The sequence below is a fragment of the Raphanus sativus genome, unplaced genomic scaffold (assembly GCF_000801105.2).
Source record: "Raphanus sativus cultivar WK10039 unplaced genomic scaffold, ASM80110v3 Scaffold0813, whole genome shotgun sequence".
In the NCBI taxonomy this organism is placed as follows: domain Eukaryota; kingdom Viridiplantae; phylum Streptophyta; class Magnoliopsida; order Brassicales; family Brassicaceae; genus Raphanus; species Raphanus sativus.
In genome coordinates, this window is record NW_026616128.1 from 8,531 (window position 1) to 24,960 (window position 16,430).

The 16,430-nt window shown below is 32.2% G+C and overlaps 1 pseudogene; it reads left to right on the plus strand.

Moving 5' to 3' along the window:
* The first annotated feature begins 7,244 nt into the window (after positions 1 to 7,244).
* Positions 7,245 to 11,767, plus strand: LOC108838492 (uncharacterized; annotated as a pseudogene).
* The last annotated feature ends 4,663 nt before the right edge of the window (positions 11,768 to 16,430 follow it).

Consider the following 16,430-nt stretch of genomic DNA (forward strand, 5'->3'; position numbering starts at 1 on the left):
TCGAAAAGGGATAATGTTCTGAATATCCTCAACTGACTTCGCTTCTACATCCATCGGCTCATAAGTAAGAAAATCATTGAAGAATCTCTCAGCTTCCTTTTTAATATCTTCTTGAGTAGATACAATACTTCCATCAGGACACTTTATTTCTCGAATTGCATTTCTTGTCTCTCTGACCTTTACAGCGTTATGAAAAGCTTTATTGTTCTTATCTCCAACTTGCAACCAGTGTAGTTTCGATCTTTGTTTCAGCACCTTCTCCTCAATATCATAAATTCTCTGCCATTTCACAGCTGCATCTCGCTCTGCGTGAACATACTCCATAGATGTATCCTCCAGTAGCTTCTCTTGTTTCTCACATAGATCTTTAAAAGCCTCTTTCACCCTCTTCGTGAGCGCTCCTAGGTGAAGACATATATAGGTCAATTGACTTTGAATCAAAAGTTTCACCCTGCAAGTTCACATGGTTTCTTACTAATGTGATACATGAAGACATAGTTATGGTTTTAATGATTGTTACCTGATCCATCAGGCATTAACCAATGGGACAGGCACAGAGGAATGTTTCAGTTAGCCCATCCTCCTGCACAAATTTATCAATCAACTCATAGCGGGAAGGATATATGGGTTAGCGAACAAGAAGTTTCTGGTGTTATTAGGAGTTCTGAGGATGATGTTTATAAAGAAATAAATATATAAGACTTCACATATAAATTACAAAATACCTTCACTCTCACCCAAGATTCCGGTCGATCAATGATAAACTTGCCAAAAAAAAGAGGGTTACCTGGAAGATGGGTGTTGGTGTTTGCTAGACCAAGCAACTCATCGTGATTGCGGGACCTTAAACGTTCTTGAGGAATTGGTGAAACGCGTCTCATTATTGAACCGGATCGAGTCAGGAGAGTCGGACAGCTTGACGTTCAAATATTTCTGTGTTACGTCAAAGCCGCTTACAGAGAACATCTAACCGACATTGAAAAGATGCCTGAATGTGTTCAACTCACGGTGTCTTGGGTGGGAGTCGCCTGCAATATATGACGAAATGGAAACATAAACAAACGAAATAAATATTTTAATCATTAACAATAAACTAAAACTCTTGTTAATTTTTTTATAATCAAAAGACATAAGCATATGGATCTCCGTATACGGACTATTTGAATTTTAGGCATGAAAATAGACGAACAAAGTGAAACAGAATCAACAATAACAACAATGATCATATCCCAAATATTTGAAGATAACAAACCCTTCTGGAGATTAACGAAGACATGAACGTATTAATCTCCGGTGAAGAGCTATTAGGTTAAGTTTGATAATCAAAACACCAACAAAGCGAGAAGGATTAAAGACAAAACAAAAATTGATAATGAATACATGAAAAAATGATCTCTAGTGAAGAACTACTATTAGATTTCAACGTTTCATAACCAAAACACCAACAATGCGAGATATGATTAAAAAACAAAACAAAAATCACTACATAGTCAAGCCGGATTTACCTTGGTGTCCAGGAGGAGCATGTCGTCCCTTGCCATTGTGCTTAACAATCATAGCTTCCCAAAAGCTAAGCAAACGGACCTCGGTGGTGGAGGAGCAGCAGCTAGCCTTCAGACCGGCGAGGAACACATAGGAATTAACCATTATCGACTTTGATTTCTTAGAAAGCTTATGAATGTGATGAAAGAACTAATGCAGTTCACGGGTTCAAGCATACTTTTTATAGTTAAAGTTTCTGGCGAAGGCAGTATATGAGGGAGCGCAACCACTAAACGTTTCAGTTTCAAAAAAAAAACCACTAAACATTTCCCGTTTATTGCAATGAGGAAGATGAACATAGTAGGGTTTCGATGAAGTATTGTATGTCGACGGCGGAGTCTCCTATAGTGGGTGGACCGAGTACTTTACACAACCCATCATGAATTAATAATTTTGAAGCCTAGATAGCTGCCCAAAGGAAACGACTGCAAATTGTTAATTTCATGACACGTGTCACTCTCTCCTCTCCCTATTTAGTGACGTGGAGGGCTAAGAAGAGAGTGAATGTCTACTTTATAGTATTAGATTCAGAATGTATTAATTTATTAATTTTAAAGTATCTTAAAATAACATCTCCACTATTTTTAACTAAAAATTGAATGACAAGTCTTCTGCAATCTATGTCACAGTTTTTTCTTAGTAAATTGCGTTTATAGTTGAATATCAGCAGATTTGATTTAGTTTTTACAAATTGGTTGTTAAATAACAGGGGAAAGTAAGTGAGTTTCAATTACTTTATATAAATCCTATATTGAATAGCACTTGATTTGGAAAAAATGTATTTTAAAATCACTAGTTGAATAACATAAGATTTTCACAAAAATCTCAAAATCTCTAAAAATATTTGATTCAATAGACCCTCCTTAGTCTCTTTGATGATCTAACTAGACATAAAAAGAGACTCAGAGAAATGGATCACAAAAAAACCAAAATTGATTATGAGACTAAAATTATATTGTTCTTCATCATTTCATCGAGGAAGTCTAATTATCTCTGGCCTATATTTTTTTTCCTTGATTCTCCTTCAAAATCTCAGGACCAGCTGTGGATCAATAACACTTGATTAAAAACAAATTAGAATGTATTTGGATGCTAAACACTATAAGCCACTTAACTTCTACTAAAATCAGAATTCATGGATGGATATAATTTTATTTAATTAATGTCTACACCATCTAAAATCAGTCTAAACTCGACTAAGCATTCTAGAGATTAGGTAAAAAATTACTACTGTTTTGCTTGACGTGTATTATTTTTCTCCATAGTAACACAAAAGAATAACAGTTTTGAAATAAATTAGTGTAACTAGACATCATTATGAAATTTATCAAATATAATTAACCAAATTTTATCTTGAAATTATACTTCTTTTATTGGTTTAAAGTACCTCACACAACATCTTCTGCCATTAATTAATACTAGTACATATAACAAAGCATATATTGTATTCACGTATTTACAATTCATGATTATGGTGAGAATACAAATTCCATTGCGATTGTAGTACTAGTATTCATTGTATTAACAGTTTAGTTACGTTGAAAATATACCCATACTTTCCGTTTATGGTTCATCGATATGTCATCTGTTGTTAATGTTTGTTATTTACTTAATAAGTATTCATGTAAATGGTGTGATCTTCCATTCAATTATCTATGTAGTTCTTAGAACGAAGAAGATAAAGAACAAAATATTTGTTTGTTTTGTAAAGTTCAATCTCATGAAAAAATATTTGTTTGTTTTGTAAACATCTGTCTGATGAAAAAGTTTTTTTTTGTTTTGTGTGTCTCGATCATCCATTATCAAAAAGGACGAATGTATAGTTCTTTAATCTCATTTTTTCTATTTACTTGATGTTTCTTAAACAAAAATATCCTTTTAATGTTTGATTTAAGTTCAATTAATTACAATTAATTCTATAGTAAAGATTGTCCAAACAAGTATTATTAATGAAGACTAATTTGGAAAATATGTCATTTTTTGTAATTTAAAACACCAAAAACCATCATCGCAATTATTTATGCATGCATATATTTAAGAATAAATATATACATTACAAATAAGGATAATTTTTAATATTCAAAAGTTTGGTTAGTTTCTTGTTTCCAAACAATGGCCATTACATATTAAAATAGAATATTATCATATACTACCTCTTGAGAATCTACTCTTATGTGATTGACATTCAATGTAAAAACTAGAATTTAACATGCACATCTACACATATATTTGTTTCACAGTTATATAAATTAATATTTTTATATAGTTTCAGTAGTATATATTTTTAACATTTACATGTTTAAAATTTTGGGTAGTATGAAATTATTCACAAAACAATTTTTTTGTTTATATGCAACGGATAGATACAATAAATAAGATTACTGCATATAAACAACAAATTTGTTTTTACAGAATATTTTTTTGGTATAACAATTAAATATCAAATTTTCTGACTATTTATTAAAATTTAGAAACATTTGGAAAGTGTTAACATTAATTAGTTTGTAAATCAATTTAGGTATATTTTTATTTGACAAAAAGATAATAAATACTAAAAGTTAGGATATGGTAGTTTTTCAATGGTAAATTGGTAACAGAACGTAATGAATATATTGTCTTAAAGATAAATTCATATTTATATTTCAGTTTTAATGTAATAGATTTGGATCTCAAGAATCAAGCCATTAGATTCCATAAGTGAAAATATGTAAACATGATTAGAATGAGCTATAAGTCAAGGTTTTACAATAATTGTACAATTACCGAAAACATGCATATCGATTTTGAAATGAAGAAAAAGTAGTTAACACATGTATGGAAGATTTCTCTAACTTGTTTATTTCTTTTCATTTCAGAGCATGTTTCTGGAGGGACTCTTGATACAAGCTATCAAGGTTTGTGATTTATAGGTTTCGAAAGTGAAGATGCAACCAAAGGATGCCACAGCTGGAAGAAAATGCTTAATGTTGGATGTATCCAAAGGTATGATTTTATTTCCTCAAATCTTTATTTCAGAGCATCTGGATTTTAGTATGTTTTTCTCCTTCTTAATTTATTTTCAACTCATCTCTATAGTTAAATTATCTTTTTTTCTCTCTAAACTTTAGGTCCTTGAAAACAGATCTTGAAATAAAAAATCTGATGTTTTCAGCTATGTTAGTGCGCTATGAAAATTAATTTTTGGCAAAATAAGACGCTTGCATTTGTAGTTTATCTTTTACCTGAAACTAGAGGTGTCAATTGGGCTGTCCAGGTTCATTTGGGCTGTCCAAATGGACACACCAGTCCAAATGGACATTACTTTTTAAGTCTAAATTGTACCAGACCAAATTGTCCAAACCAAATTGACCCATATCAAATGGGCTTTCCGCATGGCCCAATTAAAAAATCAGTGTTAAAATAAAAAAAAAATCATTTTTTACATAATTCCATTATGTTTTGTAAAATTCAAAAGCATATCTACGATTTTTGCGAGAAATCTCGATTTTACGGTTTTAGCGAAAAATCTCGATTTTACGGTTTTGACGGGAAAACTCGATTTATGGTTTTGGCAGGAAAATTTGATTTTACGGTTTTGGCGGGAAATCTCGATTTTACAGTTTTGGCGGGAAAACTCGATTTTACGGTTTTGGCGAAAAAACTCGATTTTACAGTTTTGGTGGGAAAATTTGATTTTACGGTTTTGGCGGGAAAACTCGATTTTACAGTTTTAGCCGAAAAATTCGATTTTACGGTTTTGGCCAGAAAACTCGAAAACACAATTTTAGGATTTTGGCGGGAAATCTTTATTTTACGGTTTTGGCTAGAAATCTCAATTTACAGTTCTGCCGGGAAAACTTGATTTACGATTTTGGAGAAAAAAACTTAATTTTTTCTTCAAAATAAAAATTTTATGATTTTTATCTTTTGGCCGCCCATGTCCATTTGGGTTAAGCCCATTGGATTTGGATCTAATTGGTTTAACCCAATTGAACATCTTTATTTGTTGGTCTAATTTGGTTTAGTCCAAATGGGTTTGGACATGGGTGAACCATGGACATATGTCCAATTTGACATCTCTACCTGAAACTTAAGTTTTCATATCTTAAGATGTCAACTCTTATTGTATTCAGCCCCTATACGATCTTAGTACTCCACTTGATGTTGCTCATTGAATTGTCAAACAATTATGTATGCCTTCTTAGAACATTCCATTTTCTTCTTCCTCCATGCATACTTAGAGACTTATCATGAATTATTATTATTATTATATGTTTTTTTTCTGGGGGGAACATCGAATTCCAAACACGTTAAGCGAGAGTATGTACATGAACAAGGCGGTATGTCCAGGAAAGGTGAAGGAGCTTATTCAGAGATACTAGAGACAAGAACCAGATCAAAGACCGTCATTGTACTCTCAAAGAAGTTCAACATGATGTAAGTTATTTTATGTACATTTCAGATTATGTATTTTTTAGTATAAATGTTCTGAACGTTTTGTGTTAATGATGAGGGGGTCCGCAAGGAAGATGAGGAATCTCGGGTTCGGGCTGCGATAGGTGAGTCATTTTTGCCTTTTCTATTCCTGCAAATTCTGTTCATGGCGATACTATATATAAGCAGTCCCGTATGTGCCTACCTTCGAAAAGAAGGTGGTTGTGATCAGTAGTCTAGACAAAAATTTATTTTAAAAGGGACCAATACAAAAAAATATTTATTTTTATTATATGATTAATGTAGTTATTTTTATTATATGGTTAATATTTTTTAATAATATAAAATTAAACAAAAAATGAAAAAGATGTAAAAATGTTCTCAGATTTTTATGATTTATAATCACTAATTGTCGTATGTATTAATTATATTAGGTAATTTTGTAATTTTTATTTAAGAAGTAAATACACTTTTTATATTTTGGATTAATATAATGTTTTCTATCAATTAGATTTTAGACAAATATTATTTTCAATTAATTCTTAAAATTTCACATAAGATTAATTGATATTTTAGTTAAGTGGCAACTCTGTACATTTTTTTGTAATTACTACAAATTAAGTAAATAATTTTTAAATATTTTTCTATTAATATATAGGGAATAAGCGCAGATATATGTATATCTATTTTCACCAATGCTTTTCTATGCATATGACGATTTTGGATATTATTTCTGTCTAAACTGGACCGAACGTACATTAAAATTAAATTAAGATATTTTATCAAAATTCATGTTCTTTCAGCTTTAGATAAAACAAATTATCGTAAGTAATCGATCAATCCAATTACATTGTTAATTCATGCTTTTTCATGTAATTTTTTTTTTGAAAAGGTATTTTTCATGTAATTTGATATGTATAGTTTGATGCTTGGGGTCGATTGATCCGTCACGTAACATCGCTACATCAGCTTTATTTTTATTTATCTTGTAATTTAAGAGAGAACAAATTATACAGGAACCACAAGAACCACAGTAACCACATTTTAATGTCGACAAAAAAAAAACGATTGCTGTCGACTTGTAAACCTTTGAATAAAAACGTCGTTTTGTAATGATAGGAAGGATATCTATATATATAAAGTTGAGTTATCTTCCTTCTCCTGTGTCCACGTCATCAGGGAGGTAAGGGCTTTCTGTGACACCTGGCAGACAAATTTAATCTGCGTTTTATCAATTCTTCTTAGACTGGGTTTTTTGCTAAATATTACATATGGGCTTCGTAATCAAAATGGGAAGCCCATTCAAGTTCTATTCTAGGTTTCCTCATCGTCTTCTTCACGACGATAATTCAAGAGCTCGCATTTCACCTTCCCGTAACGCTTCAACCTTCATTATTACGTGCTTCACTCCTGATTTTCAGCGTAATTATCCCACTACTCCAACTGGGCAGCATTCAATCGACCTCTTCGCACCCCCAGTAACCGGAGGAAAGGTCAACTATAAATACCCCATCTTTCGACGATGAACACCATAACTCAGACGAGATCCAGAAAAATAGTTTGTTTAGGCAATCGATTCTGCACAGCTGGAGGGAAAGCGGAGTTTTATAGGCGAGTCTTCTTAATGTAATTAGATATAATGATTGTATGTATTCTATTTCGTTGACTGCCTTTTCATTCTCATCTCCTTACAGATTCCAGTTGGTGGGACAGATTAGTCAGTGTCTTCATCAAAGGTGATTCACGCACAGGAAATTAAACCCCTCAACGTTTATGATCTTAACCAATTTATTATACTTCAAATTTAAAACCCTTTTACAATATACTTCTGATCTGTGTTCTTCTCTGAAACTTGACAGATCACTGAGTTTCTCTGTATGGTAAAGGAGCCATAAGCACGGTTAACAGCAGCTGAAGCACTATGTATGTGATTCTTAATAGCCAATGTTTATGTTTATAGATTTACAGTTTTTGGATTTGGTTTGATCGCGTTTTGCAGCACATGCATGAGTGAGAGATTCTAATAGACATATATGCTCTTGTCAACATACTTCAGTTTCTGAAGTTAGCCAGCTTAGCAGATTGCTTCGAAGGTAATCAAAAAGAAACAAAGACAGAGATTGTGTTTCATACTCATATGAGTTTTTACTTAACTGAAATGTGTTTTTGAAAGGTTCTGGAGACGACTATTGATGATGATGAGCTGGATGATCTCATAGATCAGTTTGATGTCATTGACATTGACAAGAAGGAGTTCATTAGTCTTGTGGAGATGAGGCAGGTAAGAAGAAAAGAAAACTTGCGATAGAAGTAAGCGATTCAAGGCAGTAATGCATAAACTCATTAACCATTTTCAGGCTCTTGCGGAAGCTCTTGCTGGAAACTCAATGATACAAGATTAGCTGCGATTCTTCAAGCAGTAAGTATGCTCACTACACGCTTCCACGTTTTTATTTAATATTAAAAAAAAACATCCATCTTTGCAGATAGATAGCAACACTGATGGGTTTGTAAACTATTCTGAGTTTGTGGTTGTTACTTTACATGTTAGTCAACTGGAGGAGCATGACTCTGACCAGTGGGAGCAGAGGTCAAGAGCAGCTTTCGAGAATTTTTACATGGCCAAAGATGGGTTTATAACACCTGAGGAACCAGAATTGGTCAGTCTCATATTTTTTTATATTAACCTCGCTTTTAATTATTGTTTAATCAAATTTCCACCTTTGCAACAAACGGGTTTGAAACGCTCTATAGAATTACTTCTTGCAGAAGCGGAAGTTGATGAAGATCGGAGAATCAGCATCCATGAGTTTCGCAGACTCTTGAGATCTGCAATCGCCAAGTCCAAAACTATCAAAACAATCCTGGTAACCAGCTTTCTCAAAAAATGTAAATCACTTTCGCAAATAGATATGAAGATTAGATTTTATACTCACAAACAAAAAAAAACATTTTTTACAATCGCCATATGATTCAAGAAGATCTTATACAGGCTACATGTGATTTTTGTATTTGATACCAGGGAACATATGTTCAGAAGGTTTGGGATTGTTTTCCCGACTTGAGCAGATAATTTTGTATTTTTATTTGCTTATGATGATAAAATACATAATTACACATAATTAACATAATTTTACTTTAAAGCGAATTTAGAGCTTATGACCTTAATATATTATTTTTACATTACCAAAGGAAAATAATGGATACCCCTTCAAACCTCCTGCAGACCTCATCTCATCAAAGATTGGAACAATGTTTCGAACCCAATAAAAGGGTCAACCAAACCGTGGACACCTCAGATGGAGACACTTCTGATACGGACCCCACCTCCTATTTCTACAACATAGACCTACAATATTTTGCATCCGAACCATTGAAGATGGTTTTTCGTCACATATACTTTATGGAGTTATGCTTGGAGAACAACCTGAAGCACACTATGTCGAGGGAACAAATCAGTTTGTCTTCCATCACAAACATATTGAAGCACTCAATCACCTACTCCAATTTTCTTAAGGAAAATACGATAAGGGTACATATCTCTCTGGGAAAATTAACACAACGCTGTCATTTCTTATACATACTGCCTACATAGTACTTAACAATATAATTATGTTCTCTAAACTAAACTCAACTTTATTTTATGTTTAATTTCCAACAAAGTTAACTCTCATATGAGTATCAGTTTTTTATTTACTCTAATCCATTTTCAATTAAAACAATTTCAAAAAAACTAATACATTACGATCACTAACCAGCAAAATCAAATAAATCAGGGGAAATATTATTTTCTTTCAATATATTTTAATTTTTGTATTTTAGAACATATTTTCTTTACTAAGATCATGAAAAATAGTAAATTCATGTAAAAATAAAATATACGAACCCGGCGCGTAGCGCCGGAATACCACTAGTCTAATACAATAAAGTTGGGAAATCTGCCATTTCCCGCTGCCACGTCGCTATGGAATATGGGGGCTTTTTGCGCCATGTGTCGTGACTCCATTGGTTATTGTTATTTTTGGACTGGGCTTCTATCTCAATAAATTTGCTTTTGTAATAGATTTTCGAGTGGGCTTCTGAAAACAAATGGCAAGCCCAATGAGTTTTAGGTTTCCTCTTCTTCCTCACGTCTCCGACATTCGTAGAGTAGCCAAAATTTACAGAAACTAAATCGACCAACATCTCTATGTAACGTCTCAAGCTTCCATTAACAGCTGATTAATTCCGATCTTTTGCGTAACTATCCCACTCCTCTCACTAGGAAGCAATCAATCGACCTCTTCGCATACTACGGTAACCGGCTGAAGCTTCAACTATAAATATCGCATCTTCCAACTATGGGCAGCACAACTCAAACGAGATCCCGAAGAATAGTTTACTTTAACAACCGATACCGACGATGGGGAATTCATACACTCTCCTTACCGATTTGACAAGCAAGTCCTCTTATTCTGATCATAGAAACGGAACTTGGTCTATGTTAGATGAATTGATCGTAGGTTTCCTCTTTCTTTAACTGTCTTTCCATGCTCATTTCCTTACATATTGCCAGGTGGTGGGACATACGAGTCAGCGTCTTCATCAAAGGTGGTTCACGCACAATTTTTTTTAACCCCTTTCCTTTTTGGGCTAAACCAATTCATTGTCACTGCTGATCCTCTCAGGTGAAGTCTGATATATTTTAATTTAAAACCCTTTGAGAATATGCTTTACATTTTTGTGTTTCGCCTAAACTTGGCAGATCATTGAGTTTCTCTGTACGGTTAAAGTGACTGGAATTCAGCTAGAGGAGGGTTGGTGTTATATTGGCTGTTCCAGGTGTTCAGAGAAACTCATCCGAGAGAAATCTTCCTTCACATGTGTCTCATGCAATGAAACAAATGTTCTCGCTGAACTCAGTAAGAATTTTTTAGTGTTGTATTTCCGCGTATTGGAAGCAAAAACCAAATAATCTTTTCCCCTGCAACATGTACCGGTGATACTTTCTGTGTCAGACAACACTGGCACATCAGCCTTCCTTGCCTTTGATATGGAGGTGGCCAAACTGACGCACGTTCTATCTTCTGAGGCATCACAGATTGTGGTATGAACTATAATCAACCACTGACTATAAGAGTATTATTACTTGTATGTAATGAGTAATATATAATGCTATCAACCGTTTTGTAGGGGATAAGTGTTAATGCTCAGGTTGACACTGAACATCCTCTATCACTAGCTGAGATTGTTGGGAATGAATACATACACCTTCCAACTCAAATTAAACGACTTCAAACAACCCAAACAACCCAAACCTTTACAATTTCCCCCATATTTCCTACAAGAGAGCTTGCACCTACACCAGCCTTCGTTGTAAGTGTTGATCTCTTATTCCAATATGAATTTGCTAATTAAAAGAATATATGATCTCACTCTTTGTTGTTTAATAACAGGAAGGTGTACAGGTCCCTAAAGCAGCCCTTCCTAAAGCTGTGGCAGCTGGATTAGATGCCAGAGTTGTTAACGCTGGCAAACTTGCAGAGCAACATCTACATCTGATGGTTCACATCCAGAATGTTCAGCACCAGCGAAAAAACAATTTGCTGAGGATGAGAATGCCCCGAAAAAAACACGTTTGGAATGAGTCCAATATAGAACCTAAACAACCACCTCTTCTCCTTATCAATTAATGTTTTAGCATCTTTCAACTTCGTTGAAGTCTATTTCCTTTTTTATTTTTGGAAAAACTCAATGCGGTGGTTGTTGTTTCTTTTATTAATGCAAATCTTTTCAGAATAAACATCTACATGTCTTGGCTTAATAAGTATTGTTGTCATGCACTTTCGTTATTACGTTCAAGCTTACCAGCACTTGCAAGGCTTATGTTAACATATTATAATGCAGACAATAGATAATATTAGCCATAATCTATTGCGCAGCTAGCATCACATAATTTTCCACTTCCTGTATATTTTTCACGTCTCTTTAATCCCCAAGTAAGAACTATATATCTCAAGTGTCCCTAATCCAAAAGTAAGGACTATATTATAACACTTCTAACATCCCAGTTCGTTGGGTAACTACGTATATTATTACACTATATAAATCACCCAGCATGAACAGAAAAAAAATGAAAAAGAAAAAATCAATATCAGTCATTAGCAGAAGCCTCATTATATGATTTAAATGGTTTAAAAACTAAGCACCCTGAGAAAACTTTAAAATTAATAGTACAAATATCATTGGTTAATTAAAACATAGGGTGTTACCAAAAAATAAACAAAACACAAGAATCTTGAACCAATTTTAAATAATAGTTATATAGATAAGGTGCAACGTCAATCTAATGATGCTCTCATACAAATTCACACTAAATATAAATTATTATAGATAATGTCGTAGAAATTAATAATCTAACGTAAACAAACAGTCTTCATCGCAAACCATTAACTCAAAAATTCAAGCGCTTCTAAATAAATGGTCCTTTAAAAAAATGTTTTACAAGAAGTCAAGAACCTGATGTGGGTTCTAGGATTTCACGCTTGTATGTTTCTTCAAGTTTCATTAATCAAAAACCAGATGGGAAAAAAAAAAGAAGTCAAGAACCTCACCATCTATAAGACATAGCTATATAACCTTAGGCTGCTTTTAACTTTGAACTCACACAAATAAACAAAGAATGAATAACAAATCCATTCTCTCTTATGAGTGCTCACACCAAACAAGACTTTCAGGAGCAAATCCCCGGTGCACACTCTAACGCTACATCTATAAGCTCAACACACAATAATCTATCATTGATTTCTGGCTACCATCAATTATCGACAAACAAAGTAATCTTACTGACTCAAAAACTTAAGGTATGTAATTCATGTTAACATACCATGAAATAAAACAGGCGACTCAATCCTGCTTATTCAAAAGACAACCCAATGCGTGATAAATTTAAAAACAGCCAAAAAGAAAGACATAACTGATGATCTTCATGTTACTCTTACCATCATAGACAACAATCAAAACCCAAATGCAAGATTTGACGTCGACCCTTGAGGAAACTAATAGGACTCCAACTACAGAAGAAGAAAACAATTCATGAACGGTATACTTCAAAAATTACAACAATGAAACCTATCTATGCTCTCTTACTTTCGGCCATACTTTCCATATCCACTACATTGATCAATGGCTTCGTACAAACATAAGCTGTCCATATGTAGGGAAAAAGTAATCTATGATTCAGCTTTATTACAATTTATAAGAGGGGTTTTTATGTTCCAGTTTTCAATTTCATTAACATATTGTTTTCGATTTTCATATTATTTTTTAAACAAAATATAAAAATGATTTTTCTCATTTTCTAATATGTTTCATTTCCAAAATTAGTTTCTCACCAAAAATCAAATAAAAAAAAATATATGAACAAAACTTCATTATTGTCCCAGCGATGCCCCAATAAATTGCCACGTCTTTGACATATACAAAGTATACGAGCATTGTTACTACTTCAATAATATGAATACTTTATTATCTTCCTTTAAACAAGATAATCACAAAACAAACATAACCATTTATATTTTTCTTTCTCGAACATCAACTTTTTTTTATATTTAAATTTCAACTAAATTAAATTTGTTACAACTATTGTTTTTTTGTTCTGCTTTTATTAAATTGATCGATCACAATCTTTTATGCTATTCCACTTTGAACTAATCGATTTTAATACAAAGTTATATACTACAGTCGCTAAGCACTATCAAATAGATCAGGAAAAATATCATTTTCTTTCGCGTTATTCTCATCTTCATATTTTTAAATATGATTTCTTTACTAAGACCATGAAATAAATTGTAAAATCATTCAAGAATAACATATACAACCCGGCGCGTAGCGCCGGAAGACCACTAGTATACTTTATAAAGAACAGAACATTCACGATTCTACTTTTTTTTTTTGGTAAACTTCACGATTCTACTTTGATTAAAGTAATAAATATAACCATGAAAATAAAACTATAGTTGTTGATGACATGATGATGTGTCATTTGTGGAGGGAAGAAGAAGGAATCCATTGATATTCATGATGATGATATCTACACTTGAAAGATCTTGGATGCGTCGATGGTGAACACACACACATCTTCTTTTCACCACCACCGGCACGGTGACCGACAGCGGCTCCCACCTCTGTTTCCACTGCTGCCGGCATGTTTTCGTGGAAGCTCTCCGGTGGAATAACAAGAGGGAGAATCTTTTTGTAGCACATTTTTGTTCACTCGATTATGATTAAAGATTCTTATTATGTGTGTGGTTTGCCATAAGAAGAGAAGGCTGAGCATAAATACTGGTCACCTCTTTTGGAATTTTAAAATATTGTAATTGCATATTTATCCTTTAGTATTGTGTAGATGATACGTCTTGCCAAACCATAGCTTATAAACGTTACACGTGGCTAATGGTTTTGGTGCACGTCTTGAGTTTGTACAAAAACCATGAGGTCAGAAATTTGTCCTAGTGCATATGTGTATAATTAATAAATTGGAAGGAAGGATAATCTAATGGATTAAGTTCTTAATAGCTAGTTGACAAAAGAAAAGTTCTTAATAGCTAATAATATCAAAATCATTATCTACTATTTAAATTATTTTAGTAAATATTTTTAAATTTTAAATTTTAAAAATTTTGTTTAAAAAGAGTATTACTGTATAATTTTATATTAAATAAATTTTATAGCTTTGGTGTTTCTATAATTTTCCTGTGTGTTTTAGTGTAATATAAATTTATAATATATAAAGGGACCATATATAAATGTATTTATTGTAATTAGATAACTAATAACAACATTTTTAAAATAATAAAAATTAGATATTAAATTAAATCCAGTGAAATATTTCTATATATTCAACAATTCATAATACCACATATTTACATAATTTTAAATACATTTATTATTGTGTTATTTTATCATATTTAAATAACATAATTTTAAACTAAATTTGCATTCATTAAACATTAATTTACATATATAATTCATATTATAAAAGATATATGGAAGATTTGTTGGAAAAACAACCCACACTAATTTATTTAATTACACAGTAGTTAAAATACTTATTGTGGAGTTATTTTATTAGATTTTGATTAATTGGTTACAATTACGATCATGATTATTATAGATTCTTTGAATGTGAAAAATACTTGGATCAATCGCAAATTTTGGTTCTGCAAGTTTTGTTCCACAAGTTTCTTGATTATAAAGGAAAGAGAAGATTTTCTTCCTTTTGTTGCTGATAAATGAGAACGAACCCATATGAAAGGGTGGACCATACTCTTTATATGAAACAAAAAAGTTTGAAGAATTATATGGTAAAGATGAAATGAAGTGATTGGAGAGGATAAGCGGTGAGAGTGGGTCGATTACGACATACTTCCTCTCTCTTTAAGCTTCTCTTTGTCACTCATATTTGTTTAGATAGACTTAGCTTTTTAGCTTACATAATATCATATTTTTTTTAACGTCAGAATCGATTATTATCGATGAATACATAATATCATATCAGATTATTTATTTCTAAGTTTTGATTACATGAACTCTAAACATGGTAGAGTACAATTTGACATGATTTGTGTATTTGTAGATCCACTATTAAGATTGGATTCGAGTGTGTTGGGACTTTGACATTCAAAATAAGATGATATATAGAGGACAATTTATACTTCTTTTTTTTGAAGAAATGTAAAATTTTATTCATAAAAATCATTTATTGTATTAATAAGTGCATCTAATTTTTATTTTGTCTTGGATTTTTACAACTTGAAATCGATCTAAAAACCAAGTGTTAATCATGTGTTAAAATCTCTTATCCTCTATTTTCTGAGCAAGTTGTGACAATTTCAAACGTTTTGTCAATGATTTTAAGAAGTATCTGTTGTGAAATATGTTATTTCCATGCCTTATATATTTTTTCTTTCTTTCCATAGATCATGAATGTGGTACTGTGGTAGCTTGGGAGTGTAATCTGAGCAGCCACAGAGGTATTTTCCGCAGAATCTGTGATAATGTCGATGACTTCATTCCATTACGAGTGAAAAATTTCCAAATTCACTTAGAAAATAAGGTTAGTGTTAAATTGTTTATAGTAGCATGTCTAGTAAGTAAACTATGAAAATAATGTTTACTGATAATATTGAATAGAAAATGTATGTTTTCATTGATACTATGATCTGATACAATAATAGTTATTTGTGTTGAAAAAGAAAAATGAAAAATGTAGTAAACACAATAAATTTTTTTCCTTTTTGAAACTTAGTAGCCAAAATTTAGCCAAGAAAGTTTATGTTGTGTTGAAAAAGAAAGTTGTGTCTTGTTTAAGTTTTGAAACCCTCCAAAAATTAGGCTTTTCGTAATGTAGAAAGAAAGGCTAAAGAAGATTTCCTCATAAGTTTGCATTTAGAATAATGTTCCCAAAGCAGACTTATGAAAAAGAATAAAAACGA